Raw genomic sequence first — 21,178 nt, forward strand, 5'->3', positions numbered from 1 at the left:
TTAATTCCCACCAGGACCAAATAGCTCTGGCTGTTTAGCTGGTCGTGGACCAGGGTGGTGGTCCCAGGGCTGCCACGGAAGCTCCAGGGACCAACAGCAGGAAATCCACACAGACCACAGGTGCGACTGTGTATTTGGTTTTCCCTGTGATAGTGGTTGCCCCCATGTGCTGGCTCCATAGGTACTTTGTACCACTGCCTTTCAGAACCTCTGTTTATTTGAGTGAGAGAAGTGTGATTGGCTTGCTTAGGGCATGAAAAAGTAAATTCATTTTTTCAACTATTAAAGAACCATGTTAGAGAAGATTTTGTGAATGAAGAAAAAAAGTGACCCCATTGTTACCCTCCGCCCCTGCCCCCCCTTTTTTGGTAAATGTCTTAGCTTTTACACAGTTGTAATTCAAATTTTCTTATAGGGGTGGGGAGACCCTTAGGTAACGCATCCCTTGTGATTGTTACCACAAGACCCTCAGTGACAGATCCCATGTGGCAGTTACCACGAGACCCTCAGTGACAAATCCTGCACAACCGTTACCGCAAGACCCTTAGGTAACAGACCCTGCGCCACCGTTACTGCGAGGAGACCGTTGGTGACAGATCCCTCACAGCAGCGCGAAACCCTGAGGTGACAGTTGGCGGCAGCCGTTAGCGCGGAGATTCGAGGCCCCGCCCCACCCCGCCCATGGTAGGCGGGGCTGTGGTCTTCCCGTCAGAAAGCAGAGTGCCAGGCAGATGGTGTCCTTCTCCCTAGAGCTCTCCAGGCGCCCGGGCCTCAGGCTGGTGGGTGAGCTGGCCCCCCGGGGGGCAAGCTGAGGGCTGTGTCCCACCCGCGGAGCCCAGAGCTCTTCCCACAGCTGCCCACCACCCGGGCCCAGGCTTTGAGGCACAGGGAAGCTTTCCCCCATGCCCGTCTCAGCGACCTAATGGCAGCGGCGTTTCCGTGGGTCATGGTCCACAGAGGCCTCAGCACCTGGAGGATAGGACGCTGCCCATCAGGTAATAGCTTCAGTCTCTCTCATTCAGGTTTAGAACTTGGCCCAGCTTAGACCAGAGTCTGTTCTAGGAGGAGCCTGAGGTCAGGGTTGAGTTGCAAGGACAGACGCATCTTTACTTGGGGTCCACCTGGGTGGTTGAGGCTGTCCTCAAAGAAGGGCAGTTGATTGAGCTGGAAACAAATCTGACAGTACTTGCTGCAGCGTGGATTCCTATTGATCCTGTGCAAACGATTCTGTCCAGTTTTAATCAAAAGCCTGAGGGCCAGGTGGGTCCTGGGCACCTGGTTCCCTCCACAAGGACAGCTGAGCAGGGTCTGGGGATCTGGCCCTGAGAGAACTCTACCTCCTCAGCTAGGCCTGGTGGGAGGACCCAGGATGGGTGCTGGGCGAATGCTCCCGGGCAGGGTGACCAGGTCTTAGCCAGGACCTGGACTTGGAGGGCGAGAGTTGAGCCTCGGGACTGTGCCCTTTCTTTCTTTCTTTTTAAAGATTTATTTATTTATTTTTGGCTGTCTGTGCTGGGTCTTTGTTGCTGTGTGAACTGTTCTCTAGTGGCAAGAGGGGCTACTCTAGGTGCGGTGCGCCTGGACTTCTCATTGTGGTGGCTTCTCTTGTTGTAGAGCACTGACTCTATAGAGCACAGGCTCAGTAGTTGTGTTGCAGGGGCTTAGTTGCCCCACGGCATGTGGATTCTTCCTGGATCAGGGATTGAGTCAGTGTCCCCTATATTGGCAGGCAAATTCTTTACCATTGAGCCACCAGGGAAGCCCTGTGCCCTTTCTTATCAGAGCAGAAGATAGCATTTGTCTTGGTGGAGATCATGACCTGTCCATGACCTGACTTCAACAAGGAAGAATCTGACTCCAAAAGATGTTTTTAACAACTTACCGCATGGCTCCCTCACCCTTCCTAGAAAAGAGCTTTGCTGAAAGTTTTTGAGAAGATTGGGGTTTTTAAGGCATGAACCGCCTGTCACCTTACAGGGCCCTGTAATAAACCTTTCTCTGCTCCAAACTCTGATGTTTTGGTATTGTTTGGCCTCACTGTGCGGTGGGCACAGAGACTTGTGTTTGGTAATAGTTTGTATACACTTGTATACCCTGACTTCATCCCATGTGATCATTTTACCATAATGGTGTCTAAAACTTAGCTAAGTGAGTGAACTGTAATTGACATAACATTTTCCTGTTGTGAGACCTTTAGTCACCAAACTGCTATCCTCACCCTCAGCAATTTTTCTGTTTTATTTAATTATTTATTAGTTTTATGCTGTTTTAAATTATAGTTACTGTCTTTGTAGTTTTGAGTGTCTTGCATATTTGGGGTAAGTCTTTACCTGTCCAGAAGTGGGGTTGCTGGTGGGCAGGAGAGGGTGAAGGCAGCAGCTCTGGGTCCCCAGGACTGTGCACATTCCTAGGAATGGGCTGCTTCTTTGCCTGCTTTTGGCTGGCTCCTGGGAACCGAGCTCTCAGGACACATGGATTGGAAGAATGTCCTACATATCTGGGGGCTGAAGCCTCTTCTCATGGTTTCTCCAAGTGGTTCATGTTGACAGTGTATTTATGCTGTACACCTGCTCTCCCTCTGTGGCAGGTGGGGCAGTCTTACAACCACGTTGTCACCCATCACTGGTGAAGGAATTAAACAAGTCCCATGGAACTGCTGGGCAGGAATCTAGGATGCTTGTTCCTGGTTTCCTCTAGACTTTGTCCATGTGACTTTCTCTTTGAGATTTTGCCCTATCGTTTGGCTGAAATAAGCTGTACCTGGCCTATTGAGCATTCAATTGCCGATAATGGAAAACACTCTGGCTGATTTAAGCAAAAGATGTTTATTATCATATATTTTGTGGTTTCCAAATGGTTGGAATAACTGAAAATATGGATAGAATAATTTCCAAGGGTTTGGGAACAATTTCTAGCCCTGCATTTCCCCGTTTCTGCCAGAAGCAGATCCACCCAACCCAGCAGCAGCCTACTCCGAGGTCGTGCTTCCTTAGCTGTGCTGGAAGTCGGGGGCCCTGTACCCTGCCCGCTTCCTCCAACTCAGTTCTGAACCCAGGCATCTGAGGGGCAGAACGCACACCTGGGACTGTGGCTGCAGGGTCGTCTGGAAATGTGGCATGTTATCTTCCAGAGCTTGAGGAATAGGAAGAAGTTCAGACTGAGCCCAGGGAGCAAAGCCACAGCATCTAATCCGCTACTCAAAGACTACAAACATTTAATGTTTCTCGATCCTGCCAGACAACTTTCCCACAAGCTTGGAAAGACTCACAAGGGTGAAGGCATTGAACAAGGCTCCTACAAGAGGTGCTTTGACGTCTGAGGGGAAAGAAACCTCTGGAAATGAAAGTGAACCCTGAATGATAAGGGGCAGTCTGCCCATCTCCTGTGTGTCCTCTCTCTGCCTTTCTGTTTTTCTTTGAAGAAGCAAATTCCCATAAACTGTGGTTAGACTGCATATATACCAGCTTGAGGAGGGGGCTATTAATATAAATCAACTCCTCTAACTCCGGGAAACCACTAGACCATTCAGGTATGACCTAAATCAAATCTCTTACAATTATACAGTGGAAGTGACAAATAGATTCAAGGGATTAGATCTGATAAACAGAGTTCCTAAAGAACTATGGACAGAGGTGCATGACATTGTACAGGAGGCAGTGATCAAGATCATCCTGAAGAAAAACAAATGAAAAAAGGCAAGATGGTTGTCTGAGGAGGCCTTACAAATAGCTGAGAAAAGAAGAGAAGCTAAAGGCAAAGGAGAAAAGGAAAGATCTGAATGCAGAGTTCCAAATATTAGCAAGGAGAGATAAGAAAGCCTTCCTCAGTGATCATTGCAAAGAAATAGAGGAAAACAAAAGAATGGGAAAGACTAGAGATCTCTTCAAGAAAATTAGAGATACCAAGGGAACATTTCATGCAAAGATAGGCACGATAAAGGACAGAAATGGTTTGGACCTAACAGAAGCAGAAGATATTAAGAAGAGGTGGCAAGAATACACAGAAGAACTATACAAAAAAGATCTTCATGACCCAGATAATCACGATGGTATGATCACTCACCTAGAGCCAGACATCCTGGAGTGTGAAGTCAAGTGGGCCTTAGAAAGCATCACTACGAACAAAGCTAGTGGAGGTGATAGAATTCCAGTTGATCTATTCCAAATCCTAAAAGATGATGCTGTGAAAGTTCTGCACTCAGTATGCCAGCAAATTGGGAAAACTCAGCAGTGGTCACAGGACTGCAAAAGGTCAGTTTTCATTCCAATCCCAAAGAAAGGCAATGCCAAAGAATGTTCAAACTACTGCACAATTGCACTCATCTCATACGCTAGCAAAGTAATACTCAACATCCTCCAAGCTAGGCTTGAACAGTATGTGAACTGAAAACTTCCAGGTGATCAAGCTGGATTTAGAAAAGGCAGAGGAACCCGAGATCAAATTGCCAATGTCTGTTGGATCATAGAAAAAACAGGAGAGTTCCAGAAAAGCATCTACTTCTGTTTTATTGACTATGCCAAAGCCTTTGACTGTGTGGATCACAACAAACTATGGCAAATTCTTAAAGATATGGGAATACCAGACTGCCTTACCTGCCTCCTGCGAAACCTGTATGCAGGTCAAGAAGCAACAGTTAGAATCAGACATGGGACAATGAACTGGTTCCAAATTGGGAAAGGAGTATGTGAAGGCTGTATATTGTCACCCTGCATATTTAACTTCTGTGCAGAGTACATCATGTGAAATGCCAGACTGGATGAAGCATAAGCTGGAATCAAGATTGCCAGGAGAAATATCAGTAACCTCAGATATGGAGATGATACCACCCTTATGGCGGAAAGTGAAGAGGAACTAAGAGCCTTCTAATCAAAGTGAGGGCTTCCCTTGTGGCTCAGCTGGTAAAGAATCTACCTGTAATGTGGGAGACCTGGGTTTGATCCCTGGGTTGAGAAGATCCCCTGGAGAAGGGAAAGTCTACCCAATCTAGTATTCTGGCCATGGGATCACAAAGAGTTGGACATGACTGAGGAAATTTCACTTTCACTAAAAGTGAAAGTGGAGAGTGAAAAAGCTGCCTTAAAACTCAACATTCAAAAAACGAAGATCATGGCATCTGATCCCATCACTTCATGGCTAATAGATGGGGAAACTATGGAAACAGTGAGAGACTTTATTTTCTTGGGCCCCAAAATCACTGCAGATCGTGACTGCAGCCACAAAGTTAAAAGAGGCTTACTCCTTGGAAGAAAAGCTATGACAAACGTAGACAGCATATTAAAAAGCAGAGAGATTACTTTGCCAACAAAGTTCCATCTAGTCAAAGCTATGGTTTTTCCACTAGTCATGTATGGACGTGAGAGTTGGACTATGAAGAAAGCTGAGCACTGAAGAATGGATGCTTTTGAACTGTGGTGTTGGAGAAAACTCTTGAGAGTCCCTTGGACTGCAAGGCAATCCAACCAGTCAATCCTAAAGGAAATCAGTCCTGAATATGCATTGGAAGGACTGATGCTGAAGCTGAAGCTCCAATAATTTGGCCACCTGATGTGAAGAAGTGACTCACTGGAAAAGACCGTTATGCTGGTAAATATTGAAGGCAGGAGGAAAAAGGACAACAGAGGATGAGATGTTTGGATGGCATCACTGACTCAATGGATATGAGTTTGAGCAAGCTCCGGGAGCTGGTGATGGACAGGGAAGCCTGGCGTGCTGCAGACCGTGGGCTTGCAAAGAGTTGGACACGACTGAATGACTGAACTGAACTGAAATCGGGAACATAAAAAGAAAAACTAGGCCCTCATGTATTGAATATATAGCCCAGGCTGAGCATTTTGGCTGTTGTTGGAAACTAGTGATTAAAGTGGCCTTCCCTGGAGACTCAAACAGTAAAGAATCTCTCTTTACTGAAGAGACCTGGGTTTGATTCCTGGGTTGGGAAGATCCCCTGAAGAAGGGAATGACAATCCACTCCAGTATTCTTGCCTGGAAAATCCTGTGGACAGAGGAGCCTGATGGGCTACAGTCCATGGGGTCACAAAGAGTTGGACATGACTGAGCGACTAACATTTTCACTTTCAAAGTGAATAAAGTACATGGAAGCCAATTTTACTTTTATGAATTAATTTGCAGTTGCATTTTCCTCTCTCTTTTCCCACTTCACAGGCTTATCAGCTCTCCTTCTCAGCTGTCCTCTGGTTCCTGCAACCCTGTATGTCTTCTAAATAATCACTGCCACCTGCTCTAGAAATGGGATCTGAGCTTGGAGCCAGCTGATTTGATTTGAGCTTTAAGGTAAGATTTTTGTTTAAGAACTTGAGCTGCCAGAGGTATAATATCTCATTTAGATGCCAGGAAAATAATAACTGTGGTGGAGATGTTTATACAAACAAAGGATGGTGGGAATGATAAAGACGTAAACTTCCTAATTCCTCAAAGGACCTGATAACTTGACAAGGACTGGGTCTTGGAGCACTGGTAAATGGTTTGCAACAATAGAAAATGGATAGAGGGAATTTGTGATACTGTCTTAATGACATCCCATTCTTGTACATATCACATGTACATACATAGAAAAAAATCTAAAAGAATGGATGATAAATGCTGGGGGTGAGATATCTAGTGGCTTTTACTTAATTCCTTGTACTTCTTGGGCTGTTTGAAAAAATTTAAATCAACATTTATTTAATAATCAGCTGGGGAAGATAAAGACTGTAAAAGATAAGAAAGAAAATCATTAAAAAATATATCCTAAGTACCACAAAGTAGTGTAGTAGATTCAAATTATATAACTGATAAGAATGCATTTTTGAAAGTTGTGTAGTTTCACAAAAATACAATTTAGTATATTTTTCTCAGTCCTTAATCTCTCCTCCTTACTTGGAATTAATAGGCAGATGTTTAGGTATGTTTTGATTCAGAATTTTATTTTAAATGAATTTCTATGGCATAATATAGTATCTGTGATAGTCTTACTAAAAATTAAGTATAATGGTCAAATTCTGACAAATTTTATTTTATTACATTTTCTTAAAAATAGAAAATGTTCACATTATATACCATTTTGGCCATGACTGTTTGCTTTCAAATAATTTACCATAAATTATAGTTTACAGTAGTAGGCTATAGTTTCAAAGAAAATTTATGGAAAATTATAAAGCAACTACTGAGTCCTTTACAATAAAATCAAGGATAAAAATAAATTTTTTTCTGGGTTGAAAATTTATCAAAAGTCACAGGTGGATTAAAAGTATATTTTGGCAATTGGATGAGTTCAAGTGCACTTTAAAAGTTGTCTAAATTACTACAGGTATGACATGTTTGGTGAAACCCAATCTGTATGTCTAATATCAATGATCACTTCTTCCTGTTAAAACACAGAAATAATTTATCTGAAAATCATGAATGCTATGCAGAGTTTGATTTCTTCATAAAGATTCTTTTATAATTTGAGCAAATCCCTGGAAGGCCTAAAATAGAACAGAGAGAAGAATTAATAAAATTAGGATGCCATTTAGGAAAAGTTTGTCATAACTTAAAATTTTAACAAAAAGAGTGCATCTTAGGTTGAGATCAGACAATGAAATGTCAGGATTAACTTCATTTAGGTCTGATGCCATTATGTCCACAAATATATGTAGATGGAAGCATATCAGAGTCCCAGGAATTTTAAAAAAATTATTAATCCCTCAAAATCATCATTTTCTCTCGTAATGTGAATTATTTTTTCATATACTCTCTCACAGTTTCAATTGCACAAACTCTACTCATTTATAAATTATGAAAAGCATGTTTGAAAGTGAAAGTGTTAGTTGCTCAGTTGTGTTCAATTCTTTGCAACCCCATGGACTGTAGCCTGCCAGGTTTCTCTTGTCCATGGGATTTCCCAGGCAAGAATACTGGAGTGGGTTGCCATTCCCTTCTCCAAGGGACCTTTCCAACCCAGGGATCAAACCCATGTCTCCTGCATTGGAGGCAGATTCTTTACCATCTGAACACTTTCACTTTCACTCATTTATAAGTTATGTAAAGCATATTTAATGATGTGAGAAAGCAAGTAAATCAAGAACACACCCAGAGACACCCCATCTCCAAGGATATGTATACACTGTTTTTACAGTTACGGATCTCAGTGACTCTTCTGAGTGGCTCTTCTGTGAGTTCCTGACACATTTGTCCTTAGGAACTTGCTTCTTTGCTTCATGTTATCTTGGTTAAAGCTGGACTTTGTGATTAATCAATTAATCAACTCTAATCATCAATATTATTCTGTTTGACCCTTGCTAGTATTTTTTATTTTTTTCCTGCAGAGATAGAGACTAAGGGCTTCATGAATTTGTACTTTGGCTCATGTTAATTCCATGAAGGAGGGAAAGAGGTTCTCTTTATAACATGTTGATAATCTGCCAACACTGTTGAGTAGATCTGAAAACTATTCATAAAACCAATAAAATTCAACTGCAACTTCGTTGCATCGCTTGTCTATAGAAGTCTAGCAACGTCTTTGAACGGTAACTTTCCAGCTAATACCTGTTTTTCAGAAACCCAAGAATGAGAGGGTGAGACGAATTGAGAGAGTAGCATTGAAACATATACATTACCATATGTAAAAAGATAGCTAGTGGGAAGCTGCTGTATAACACAGGGAGCCTAGCCTTGTGCTCTGTGACCTAGAGGGGTAGGATGGAGGGGTGGGAGGAAGGGGATATATATGTATGTATACTTATGACTGATTCACATTGTTGTATGGCAGAAACCAACACAACACTGTAAAGCAATTATCCTCCAATTAAAAATAAACTTACAGGTAGGAACAGAAAAAAACACAAAAAATAAACCCAAGAAGATATCAAATAATGTTGTATTTAACAAAATGGACACAAAAAATAAATTGATAATCTAGTGTTACTCTTTAGAGTATATTGTACACACCATGTCCATCTGCTCTGGAGAAGCTAAAGAGAAAGATGCTCTGAAGTAGAGACATGGAGCTGAACTATCAATGTAGAAATTATGTCCAGGAAGCATGAATATCTAAGAGAGTTTATGGAAAACAGGTGATGTACCATTAAAGAAAAACTAGAAGAAAATATAGGTGAATCTAATCTCAGAGTGGAGGATGACTTTTAAACTTAAAAAGCAATGAAAGGAATCATGAGAAAAAATCAATTTGTATAAAATTTATGCATGTCATTCAATAAAACTGAAAGCATAGGAACTAGAAAAGAGCTTACAATAAATATAGCAGTTTACCTGTTCTCCATATACTATAAAGAATGCACAGAAAAAGATGAAAAGCATTAAAAAGGACAAAGAATAGCTTATTTAAATAATAGAAATGGTGATAAACATGAATAAATGTTTAACATAACTAGAAAAATGAAATAAAGTCAAACAATGAAATCTCATTTTAAAATATATTTTTTTAAATTAAATTATAATTGAGTTAAATGTTATGTTAGTTTCAGGTATACAGCACAATGATTCAGTTACACCTAAGTGAACTGCATGCATATGTCTATGTGCTAGTGCACATGTCTATCTATCCTTTTTCAGATTCTTTTCTCTTAAAAGTTATTATAATACATTGAGTATAGTTTCCTGTAGTAGGTCCTTGTTAGTTATCTATTTTATACATGTTAGTATATGTATGTTAATCCAAAACTTCTAATTTATCCCTTTCCCTCTTTCCCTTTTGGTAACCATAAGTTTTTTTTCTATGTTTGTAGGTCTATTTCTATTTTGTAAATAAGTTCTTTTGTATTATTTCTTTAGATCCCACATATAGTGATACTATTCATGTTTATTTTTCTCTGATTTCACTTAGTGTGATAAACTCTAGGTCTAGCCATGTTGCTTCAAATGGCATTATTTCATTCTTTTTCATGGCCAAGTAATATTCCATCACACACACACACACACACACACACACACACACACACACACACTACATCTTTATACGTTCTTTTGTCAACAGACATTTAAATTGCTTCCATGTCTTGGCTATTGTGAATAGTGCTTCAGTGAGCACTGTGGTGCATGTATCTTTTTGAATTATGCTTTTCTCCATCTATATGCCCAGAAGTGGGATCTGGATAATATGGTAACTCTATTTTTAGTTTCTTAACACATTATTGACCAGAGACATATTACAACATCTTTTGTTACCTGAACGTTACTGAGCAGAGACGTTTCAGTGTTTGCTTACATAACAAATTGCCAGCCATAGCTGTTTGTTTCTGCAAAAATCTTCTATCAATAATGAGTTAAGGAACCTACCTACTGTTCTCCTTGGTGGCTGCATCAGCCACAAACCACTGGTGGCTGTATTCTCACCAATAGCGTAAGAGGGTTCCCTTTTCTCCACATTCTCTCCAGCATTTATTATTTGTAAATTTTTTTATGATGGGCATTCAGACTGGTGACAGGTGATACCTTGCATTACTTGAATAATTAACAATATCAAGCATCTTTTCATGTGTCTGTTTGTCATCTGTATGTCCTCTTTGCAGAAATGTCTTTTTAGGTCTTCTGCCCAGTTTTGGATTAGGTTTGTTTTTTTTTTTTCTTTTTTTCATATTGAGCTGTATGAGCTATTTGTGTACTTTGGAATTTAATCTCTTGTCCATCATATTGTTTGCAAATATGTGCTCCCATTCTGTCGGTGGCCTTATTGCTTTGTTTTTTAGGTTTTCCTTCACTGTGCAAAAGCTTTTAAGTTTAATTAGGTCCCATTTATTTATTTTTGTTTTTATTTTCATTTCTCTAGGAGATGGAATAAAAAAGATATTGCACAATTTATGTGAAAGAGTGTTCTGTTGTACTCTAGGAGCTTTTTAGTATTCAGTCTTTCACTGAGATTCTTAATCCATTTCAAGTTTATTTTTGTTTATGGTGTTAGAGAATGTTCTAATTTCGTTCTTTTACATGTAGCTGTCCAGTTCTGCCAGCACCATCTATTGAATATCAATATCAATAATATCACTCCTGCTCTTAATTTCTCTTGAACAACTCTTCCCCAAACCTTCCTAACTGTTGAATATCCAGTTAAAAAAGACACAGTCATTTATCAGCTGGCTGCAGAATACTGCTCATGAAAATGAACCAACTAAGTTAAATTATCTACTGGTCAGATTGAGGGCAGGAAGAGAAGGTGGTGACAGAGGATGAGATGGCTGGATAGCATCACTGACTCAGTGGACATGTGTTTGAGCGAACTCTGGGAGGTAATGAAGGAGAGGGAAGCCAGGCGTGCTGCAGTCCATGGAGTCGTAAAGAGTTGACATGACTTAGCGGCTGAACTACTGATCAGTACCCAGCACTCTGAGAATACTGCAGTGCTCTCTTCATCGTCTGTTCATTAAATTGGATCGGTTTTCCGTTTTCTGTGGTGATAACAGCAGTCTTGAAAGGGAATGTTCTGGGGTTTGGTACTCCAGTAGCCAAGCAGAGGACAGATTTCGGGACCTTGGCCAGTTTGTCACCTTCAACAAAGGGAAGAGAGTAAGAAACATGTGTTTTGTAAACAGAGAGGGTTCAGCATGTTGCATTAAAGGTGATAAAACTTTACAGTGTAACGATGTCTAGTGATAGAATGCTAGTAAGAAACATAGACAATGACTTTGGACTGACCTCACTAGTGGAGGAACTAAGGAAGCAACAGGTGCCACTGAGAAGGTCGACTGATCACCCAGACAAACCAGAGGCCACAGTAACAGAAAACCCTCCCAAACTCTGCCCCTCCCTGCCTGCCAGGCTCCCTGCACCCCTTCTGTCCTGTGGACCCGCCCTCTCCACTCTGCATGCGCCTGCAGGCTGTGCTGAACCCTGACTCCCGTGCCCAGAAGAGCCCCTGGACTCTAACCATGACTGCGGCCTGGCCTCTGTTGCTGATTTACTGCCCTCGTGCCAGTTCCAACTGAGTTCTCTGAGAGCGAGGGCAGTGCCTGTCCCCAGTCTTCTCAGAGCCAGGTTCAGACCTCCTGGAGCAGCTCTGCGGGGACCCTTCCCTCCTAGTGGAGAGCTGCACCCCAACTCACCAATGACTTGAAGGGCAGAAGACTTTCTGGCTGTGCTCCTAGCCATGCTGCTGCTGCTGCTAAGTTGCTTCAGTTGTGTCCGACTCTGTGCGACCCCATAGATGGCAGCCCACCAGGCTCCCCCGTCTCTGGGATTCTCCAGGCAAGAATACTATAGTGGGTGTAATTCATTATCGATTCCAAGCACCAAGCCCTTCTTTTGGTAGTTGAAGACTAGGAAAGCTAAGGATCCACCTCAATCGTTCCTCCTAAATCTTGCCCTGAAAAGGTCAGCTCCTCTGTTCCCTAGTCTGAGTCTGGTGTGTGGAGCAGGAGAGGCCAGGGAAGCCCTGGCTGCAGGTGTTGCTTGAACTTGGTTAGGAACCGGCTGCAGCATATGGCAGGACTGGCAAAGTTCGCTGGCAGTGGCAATATACGTACCCCTTCCTGCCCCACAGCCTTTGGTACCTCCCCTTGTCATGCCCATCTGCTGGCCACCGCCCCTGGCCTCTCCTCCATCCCGGTCGAGATCCTGACCGCGCCTGTGGCCCACAGACAATGTACCTCCAGCCTGGTCATTGGTTTTGGCACAGGCAATGCAGGAACCTGGCCCTCCAGCATTGCAGCCTTAACCAGGGTTCAAAATCCAGTCAGATTCCTGACTCTGCAGCTGGAGTCACAAAAGAGAGTGGTGGATTGACTGGGGAGCCGCCTGGATCCAGGCGAGGGGCTGGTCTGCCCTGCTCAGGTCCTGGAGGAAGGCCTCCTGCCTGGCTTGGCACCTTGATCAATCCAATGCAAAGCTCTCCTTTCAGCAGTGCAGACTGTAGACCCTTTCCTGGCAGGTCACCAAAGTGGACCAGTGATTTCCAGAGCCTCTGTCTCCAAGACCTGAGAGTTTTACAGTTTTAAAACCTCGTTTTAAATTCTTTGTTTCTGCCGAGTGCACGTCTTTCTCTGGTTGTCAGCCGCGGGGGCTTCTCTCTAGTTGCCCTAGTCTTCTTGATGTGGTGGGGGGTGCTTCTCTTGTAGCAGAGCACGGGCACCCCCGGCCCCTGGGCTGGGCAGCTGTGGCCTGGTGGGCTTAGTTTCCCAGGGCAGGTGGGATCTTAGTTCCCTCATCTAACCCAGGCTCGCCCAAGCGCCCTTCACTGAAAGTCCCAGGACCACCAGGAAAGTCGCAACCAGAGCATTGTAGAGTGAGAATTCAGTGTTGACGCAAACTCTGCAGGAACCACTCTGAGGGTCTCCTCAAATTTTACTATCTCCTCTTCCCTTGGGTCCTTTGACCATCCATTATAGATCTAGGTTGGAAGTGTAGATCCAAAAAGATTCAGGACTTTGAGGCTAGCACCTTGTCCCCCTTTTCTTATAGAATAATCCTCCTCCCCACACCCTCTACCAGTTTTCTCTGTGATTTCTCTTCTCTGAATCATCAAAATGGAATGCACAGGCTTCCATGGGAGCCCTTAATGAGAGATTTGTAAACAGTCCCTTTCTTTTTAAATTCTTAAAGGGGTATTAAAAGTCATTTCTTTTTAACCAAATTCCTAACTGGATTCATTCATTTGGTAAACACTGTTGAGTTCTTCCTGAATGAGTGAGTATTGACCCTCTGCCAAAGGACTGTCTTAGACATAATAGTTTGATCTTGGAGTCCCTTCTACCCTTATCTCAGTCCTGGCAACAGCAGGATGAGATAGCCCAGGAAAATCTTTATGCCGCCAGCTTGCGTGCTCAGTCATGTTTGACTCTAGTGACCCTATTGACTGTAACCCGCCAGGCTCCTCTGTCCGTGGGATTTTCCAGGCAAGAATACTGGAGTGGGTTGCCATTTCCTTCTCCAGGAAATGGCAGATCTTCCTGACCAAGGGATCAAACCTGCATTTCTGAATCTACTGCCTTGCAGGCAGATTCTTTACTTGCTAAGCCACTGGGGAAGCCCCTAGCTTAGGAACACAAGGGAATATATTAGTAAAGCTGCTAGAAACCCAAAAGGCAATGATGGAGTTCTGGATTCAGAGACCTCAAGTGGTTTAAATCCCTCTTAATGAAGTTACTTAATCTTGCTGTGCATCAGTTTGCTCACAGGGCTGTGAGCAGGATTAAATCAGAGAATCTCTGAGGCTTACCAGCACAGTGGCCTGATCTTATAAAAGTACTCAGTGACTCTTAGCTGTTATTATGACTAGTAACAATGTTCTTGGAGAAGGAAATGGCAACCTACTCCAGTATTCTTGCCTAGAGAATCCCAGGGACAGAGGAGCCCGGTGGGCTGCCGTCTATGGGGTTGCCCAGAGTCGGACACGACTGAAGCGACTTAGCAGCAGCAGCAACAACAATGTTCTAAGCAAACCTAAGAACTCAGCCTGCTGATGGTTTTGGCTAGAGAAACTATATGGCAACTTTTAAGGAAAATTATGTCCTTAGTTAATTCATATATGCAATTAAGCATCTTTGTGAGGTTACCTATTTAGAAAAGTGTTGCCTCTGAATGTTTCTAGAAATTAGCTCAACAAGCTCTAACTTTAAAAATTAACTAAGTTATAAGCAATAGTTAATTATGAAATAAAACTGGAGATACTGATGTTACTAGAGATTCAGGATCCTCCCCCTACCCCATTAGTGTGATTCCCTTAGATACTTAATACAAATCTAAACTTCTTCCATTTGGCAGTAGGAAGGTGTTTGGTGAAATGTATTTGGTGTCCTGAGCCAAGAAGAAAACTAGAATTTAGCCTTTGCAGCCATATTCTTGCACAGGTCTGTGCTTATAGTATTTATTATATAAAGATTTTTTTTTAAAGTATGGAATTAATCCCCACCCACACTTTCAATCAATGATAACAGAACTAAAGGAGTCCAGAGTAAAGAGATTTCAGGCCAGCTTGTTATAAGATGCAGACTCTCAACCTTCATCAGTTTGCTGAGTTTTATACTTGGCTGTAGGAGTGGTGATTCACTGTGAGGTGGTGATCATTGAGGTCAGGCAGAGAAGCAGAGAAGTAGCCCATCAGAGCAGATACTGGAATGCAGAGGACCTGAGGTTGTGCTTGGAAATTCAAGGCAGAGAATGGCCAGTGTGGTGGGAAAGGGTTGACAAGGACTAAGCTAGGGACAGCTCACCTGAAGATCAGAAGCTGAAACTGAAGAAATGATTGATTTCTAGAAAATCAAAGAGGCCAGACTTTGAAATTGTCAGGAGCAACTGCAGGAGGAATTCTCCTGAGGGTGTGGAATGAGTGATCAAGATTCACAGCTCAGGCTGCCTTTTAAAGGCTTGGCTTAGGACTCCTGGGAACAGAATGAATTAAACGGCCAAGAGTTCTGGACCCCATCATTCTCTAAACATTTGTGGAGTGCTTCCTCTGTGATGGGAGCTGTATCACATTTAAAGTGATGATGGAGACAAGCCACAGGTCTTGGAGGCTGGAAGTACAGGGTGAAGGCATTGGCAGGCATGGTTCTCTCTGAGACCTGTGACCCAGAATCTGTTCCAGGCCTCTCTCCTGGATGCTGGTAGTGTGCTGGTATGTTTGAACGTTCCTTGTCTGTGGCTTCATCACCGTGATGTTGGCCTTCGTCTTCACATGGCATCTCCCTGTTGTGTGCATGCCCCTGTTGTCAAACTCCTTATAAGGAGACCAGTCTCATTAGACCAGGGCTCACCTTCATTGCCTCGTGTTAACTTGGTTACCTCCGTAAGGACTCTGTGTTCAAATAAGATCACACTCCTAGGTACTAGGGGTTAAGACTCCAAAGTGTCTCTTTTTAAATTTGAAGTATAGTTCATTTACAATGTTCTGTTAGTTTCAAGTGTACAACAAAGTGATTCAGTTATGTATACAGACATGTGTATTCTTTTTCAGATTTTTTCCATTATAGGTTATCACAAGATATTGAATATGGTTCTCTGTGCTATACCGTAGGTTCTTGTTTATCAGTCTTACATATGCTCAGTTGTGTCTGACTCTTTGTGACCCCATGGACTGTAGCCCTCCAGGCTCCTCTGTCCATGGGATTTTTTTCTAGGCAAGAATACTGGAGTGGGTTGCTATTTATATTTTAATCTCAGACTCCTGCTTAAGCTTCTTCTTCTCCCTGTCATCTCTCCATCCCCATTAGAAACACTAATTTTATGTTCTATGTATATGACTCTTTTCCTGTTTTGTAAATAAGTTCATTTGTATCATTTTTTAAAAATTCCGTATATAAGTGATATATGATATTTGTTTCTCTGTCTTCATTTAATATGATAATATCTAGGTCTGCCTCAGTTCAGTTCAGTCACACAGTCGTGTCCGACTCTTTGTGACCCCATGAATCGCAGCACGCCAGGCCTCCCTATCCATCACCAACTCCCAGAGTCTACCCAAACCCATGTCCATCAAGTTGGTGATGCCATCCAGCCATCTCATCCTCTGTCGTCCCCTTCTCCTCCTGCCCCCAATCCTTCCCAGCATCAGGGTCTTTTCCAATGAGTCAACTCTTCGCATGAGGTGGCCAAAGTATTGGAGTTTCAGCTTCAACATCAGTCCTTCCAATGAACACCCAGGACTGATCTCCTTTAGGATGGACTGGTTGGATCTTCTTGCAGTCCAAGGGACTCTCAAGAGGCTTCTCCAACACCACAGTTCAAAAGCATCAATTCTTTGGCGCTCAGCTTTCTTCACCATCCAACTCTCACATCCATACGTACTACTGGAAAAACCATAGCCTTGACTAGACGGACCTTTGTTGGCAAAGTAATGTCTCTGCTTTTAAATATGCTATCTAGGTTGGTCATAACTTTCCTTCCAAGGAGTAAGCGTCTTTTAATTTCATGGCTGCAATCACCATCTGCAGTGATTTTGGAGCCCCCCAAAATAAAGTCTGACACTGTTTCCACAGTTTCCCCATCTATTTCCCATGAAGTGATGGGACCAGATGCCATGAACTTAGTTTTCTGAATGTTTAGCTTTAAGCCAACTTTTTCACTCTCCTCTTTCACTTTCATCAAGAGGCTCTTTAGTTCTTCTACGCTTTCTGCCATAAGGGTGGTGTCATCTGCATATCTGAGGTTATTGATATTTCTCCCGGCAATCTTGATTCCAGCTTGTGTTTCTTCCAGCCCAGTGTTTCTCATGATGTACTCTGCATATAAGTTAAATAAGCAGGGTGACAATATACAGCCTTGATGTACTCTTTTTCCTATTTGGCACCAGTCTGTTGTTCCATGTCCAGTTTTAACTGTTGCTTCCTGACCTGCATACAGGTTTCTCAAGAGACAGGTCAGATGGTCTGGTATTCCCATCTCTTTCAGAATTTTCCACAGTTTGTTGTGATCTACAGTGGAAACAGTGTCAGACTTTATTTTTTTGGGCTCCAGAATCACTACTGATGGTGACTGCAGCCATGAAATTAAAAGACGCTTACTCCTTGGAAGGAAGGTTATGGCCAACCTAGATAGCATATTTAAAAGCAGAGACATTACTTTGCCAACAAAAGTCCCTCTAGTCAAGGCTATGGTTTTTCCAGTGGTCATGTATGGATGTGAGAGTTGGACGGTGAAGAAAGCTGAGCGCCGAAGAATTGATGCTTTTGAACTGTGGTGTTGGAGAAGACTCTTGAGAGTCCCTTGGACTGCAAGGAGATCCAATCAATCCATCCTAAAAGAGATCAATCCTGGGTGTTCATTGGAAGGTCTGATGTTGAAGCTGAAACTCCAATACTTTGGCCACCTCATGTGAAGGGTTGACTCATTGGAAAAGACCCTAAAGCTGGGTAGGATTGAGGGCGGGAGGAGAAGGGGACGACAGAGGATGAGATGGTTGGATGGCATCACCGACTCGATGGACATGGGTTTGGGTAGACTCCGGGAGTTGGTGATGGACAGAGAGGCCTGGCATGCTGCAATTCATGGGGTCGCAAAGAGTCGGACACGACTGAGCGACTGAACTGAACTGATGTTGCTGCAAATGGCATTATTTCATTCTTTTTTTTCTTTTCCCATTTATCTGTGATGTCCATTTTGGTTGTTTCCATGTCTTGGCTATGTAAATAGTGCTGCTATTGGGGTGCAAGCATCTATTTGAATTTGAATTTTCTCCCTATATATATATATATATACATACCCAGGAGTGGGATTGCAGGAGCATATGGCGAATCTACTTTTAGTTTTAAAAATAAGCTACATAGAATTTTCCATATGGCTATACCAGCTTACATTCCCACCAATAGTGTAGGAGGGTTCCTTTTTCTCCACACCCTCTGGAAAATTTTATTTTGTAGACTTTTTAGTGATGACCATTCTGACCAATGTGACATGGTACTTCATTGAAATTTGGATTTTCATTTCTGTAATAAATAGTGATGTTGAACGTCTTTTCATGTGCCTGTTGGCCATGTATGTCTTCTTTGCAGAAGTGTCTATTTAGGTCTCTTGACCATTTTTTTTTGATTGGGTTGTTTTTTTCATGTTAAGCTCTAATAGTTCTTAGTATATTTTGGAAATTAATTCTTTGTCAGTAGCATCTTTCACAAATATTGTCTCCTATTCCCTAAGTGGTCTTTTATCATTTTTATGGTTTCCTTTGCTCTGTAAAAGCTTTTAAGTTTAATTAGGTCCCATTTCTTGTTTTCTCTTTTCTTGTTTTTCTTTTTATTTTCATTAGTCTAGGATTGATCCAAAAAGATACTGCTGCCATTTATGTCAAAGAATAGTCCCCCTAAGATTTCCTTTAGAAGTTTCATAGTATCTATTCTTACATTTAGATTTGTAGGCTATTTACAATTTATTTTTGTTTATGGTATTAGAGAATGTTCTAATTAATTTCATTCTTTAACATGTAGCTGTCCACTTTTCCCAGTACCATCTGTTGAAGAGACTGTCTCTTCTCCATTGCATATTCTTGCCTCTTTCGTCACAGATTACTTGACCATACATTTGTGGGTTTATTTCTCAGCATTCTATCCTGCTCCATTGATCTGTATTTCTGTTTTGTGCCAGTTCTGTAGTGTTCTGATGACTCCCTTATACCAGTAGTCAGGGAGCATGATTCCTCTGGCTCCATTCTTCTTTCTCAAGATTGGTTTGGGTATTTGGGGGTCTTCTGTGTTTCCATACATTAAAAACGTTATTTATTTGTTTATTTTTGGCTGTGGTGGGTCTTTGCTGTGTGAGGGCTTTCTCTCGCTGCAGCAAGCAGCAGCTACGTGTCACTGCTTCTCATTGTGGTGGCTTCTCTTGCTGCAGAGCACGGGCTTCTGGCACGTGGGCTTCAGGAGTTGTAGCACGTGGGCTCACTAGTTGTGGCGAGAGTGCTTAGTTGCCCCTCAGCAAGTGTGATATTCCCACCAAGCATTGAACCCGTGTCCCCTGCATAGGTAGGCAGATTCTTAACCACTAACAGAACACCAGGGAAGCCCTCCATACATATTTTAAATTTATTTTTTCAAGTTCTGTGAAAAATGTCTTTGGTAATTTGAGTGGTATTTCATTGAATCTGTAGATTGGCTTGAATAGTATCGTCATTTGAACAATACCGATTCTTCCAATCTAAGAACACAGTGTATCTTTATACTTGTTTGTGTCATCTTCTAAGTTTTTTTTTTATCATTATTGAACAGTTTTTGGAGTATAAGTCTTTGCCTCCTTAGGTAGGTTTAGTCCTAAGTATGCTATTCTTTTTGATACTGTAGTAAATGAGATTGTTTCCTTAATTTTTCTTTTGATATCTCCTTGTTTGTGTATAGAAACACAACAGATTTCTGTATGTTAATTTTGTATCTTGAAAATTTACAGAATTTATTACTGAACTCTGATAGTTTCCTGGTAGGGTCTTTAGGATTTTCTACGTATAGCAGCATGTCATATGCAAACTGTGATAGTTTTACTTTCTTCTTTTCCAACTTGGATTCCTTTTATTTTTCCTGTGTGATTGCATGGCTAGGAGTTCCAAATCTATGTAGAACAAAAATGTTGAGGGCATTCTCTTCTTGTTTCTGAGCTTAATGGAAATGCTTTCAGCTTTTCACTGTTGAATATGAGATTAGCTACTGGTTTGTCACATATGGCCTTATTGTATTGAGATATGCTCCCTTTATGCCCACTTTCTGAGGACTTTTTATCATAAATGGATGTTGAATTTTATCAAAAGCTTTTTCTGCATCTATTGAGATGATAATACGGTTTTTATTTTTCAGTTTGTTAATATAACGCATCACACTGATTGATTTCCAAATAATGAAAAATTCTAGCACCCCTGTGATAAACCCCTGTGATTATCCTTTTGATAATGGTGTGTGATCTTTACACTGTATTGTTGGAGTTGATTTGCTAGTATTCTGTTGAGTATTTTTGTATCTGTGTTCATCAGTGATATTGGCCTGTAATTTTCTTTTTTTGTGATATCTTTGTCTGGTTTTGTTATTAGGGTAACAGTGGCCTCATAGAATGAGTTTGGAACTGTTCATTTCTCTGCAATTTTTTTTGAAATAGTTTTAGAAGGATGATTGTTAACTCTTCTTTAAATGCTTGGTAGAATTCACCTGTGAAACCATCTGCTCCTGGGCTTTTGGTTGTTTGGAGTTTTAAATTTTCTGATTCAATTTCAGTATTGATAATTGGTCTGTTCATATTTTCTATTTCGTCCTCATTCAGTCTTGGTACCTTCCTAAGAATGTGTCCATTTCCCCTGGCTTTCTATTTTATTGGTGTATAGCTGCTCACAGTAGTCTTTTATGGTCCTTCTTATTTCTGTAGTGTCAGTTGTAGCTTCTCTCTTTTCATTTCTAATTTTATTGATTTGAATCCTCTTCCTTTTTTTTTTCTTTATGAGTGTGGGTAGTGGTTTATCCATTTTGCTCATCATTTCAAAGAACCAGCTTTTAGTTTCATTGATCTATAGGGAGGCATTAAAGACTTTCTTACACTGGGGGGAGGGAATCCTAAAGTGGACAAGTCAATATTTAAATTTAAATTTGAAGGAAACCATGCTGAGTGACATCTGTTCCCTTTTTCTGGCTGTTTCTATTTGCATTATATATTCAGGTCCACTTGTGTTGGTTGCATATATATTTATACATGTATAACTTCATCTTAGATTGATCCCTTGATCATTGTATAGTGTCCTCCTCTGCCTCTTGCAACAGTCTTTATTTTAAAGTCTATTTTGTCTGGGTAT

Source organism: Giraffa tippelskirchi, chromosome 1 (genome assembly GCF_054371585.1).
Source record: "Giraffa tippelskirchi isolate mGirTip1 chromosome 1, T2T-mGirTip1v1.2.pri, whole genome shotgun sequence".
Lineage (NCBI taxonomy): Eukaryota > Metazoa > Chordata > Mammalia > Artiodactyla > Giraffidae > Giraffa > Giraffa tippelskirchi.